Source organism: Triticum aestivum, chromosome 7D (assembly GCF_018294505.1).
Source record: "Triticum aestivum cultivar Chinese Spring chromosome 7D, IWGSC CS RefSeq v2.1, whole genome shotgun sequence".
NCBI lineage: Eukaryota > Viridiplantae > Streptophyta > Magnoliopsida > Poales > Poaceae > Triticum > Triticum aestivum.
Genome location: NC_057814.1, coordinates 588,335,562 through 588,336,439, shown reverse-complemented (window position 1 = coordinate 588,336,439; position 878 = coordinate 588,335,562).

Sequence of the window (878 nt, the reverse complement as noted above, 5' to 3'; positions counted from 1 at the left end):
AAAAGAGTAGAGAGTGTTACGGCAAAAACTGGACGCACTTCGTGTACAAACTGGACAATCTCTTTCGGAGTATCAGGGTTTCGGACGAGAACTCATCTGTTACACTAGCACTTCATTTTTTAAACTTATTACAACTCCAGACTTTTTTTGCATTCCGTACGCACCATTCAAAGCGACGTCATCAATTTTCAAAACTTTCTGACATCATTTGCTATTTTTCAGTCATTTACCGATTTGTTTAGAGAGCTAAATGACCGTGAAATTGAAAATCACTACAAAATGAACTCTGAAAATGTCGAAACTTGGCATGGTATCATCATTTCACCCACATAGCATGTGCAAAAGAGTAGAGAGGGTTACGGCAAAAACTGGACGCACTTCGTGTACAAACTGGACAATCTCTTTCGGAGTATCAGGGTTTCGGACGAGAACTCATCTGTTACACTGGCACTTCATTTTTTTAAACTTATTACAACTCCAGACTTTTTTTTCGTTCCGTACGCACCATTCAAAGCGACGTCATCAATTTTCAAAACTTTCTGACATCATTTGCTATTTTTCAGTCATTTATCGTTTTGTTTAGAGAGCTAAATCACCGTGAAATTGAAAATCACTACAAAATGAACTCTGAAAATGTCGAAACTTGGCATGGTATGATCATTTCACCCACCTAGCATGTGCAATAGAGTAGAGAGGGTTACGGCAAAAACTGGACGCACTTCGTGTACAAACTGGACAATCTCTTTCGGAGTATGAGGGTTTCGGACGAGAACTCATCTGTTACACTGGCACTTCATTTTTTAAACTTATTACAACTCCAGACTTCTTTTGCGTTCCGTACGCACCATTCAAAGCGACGTCATCAATTTTCACAACTT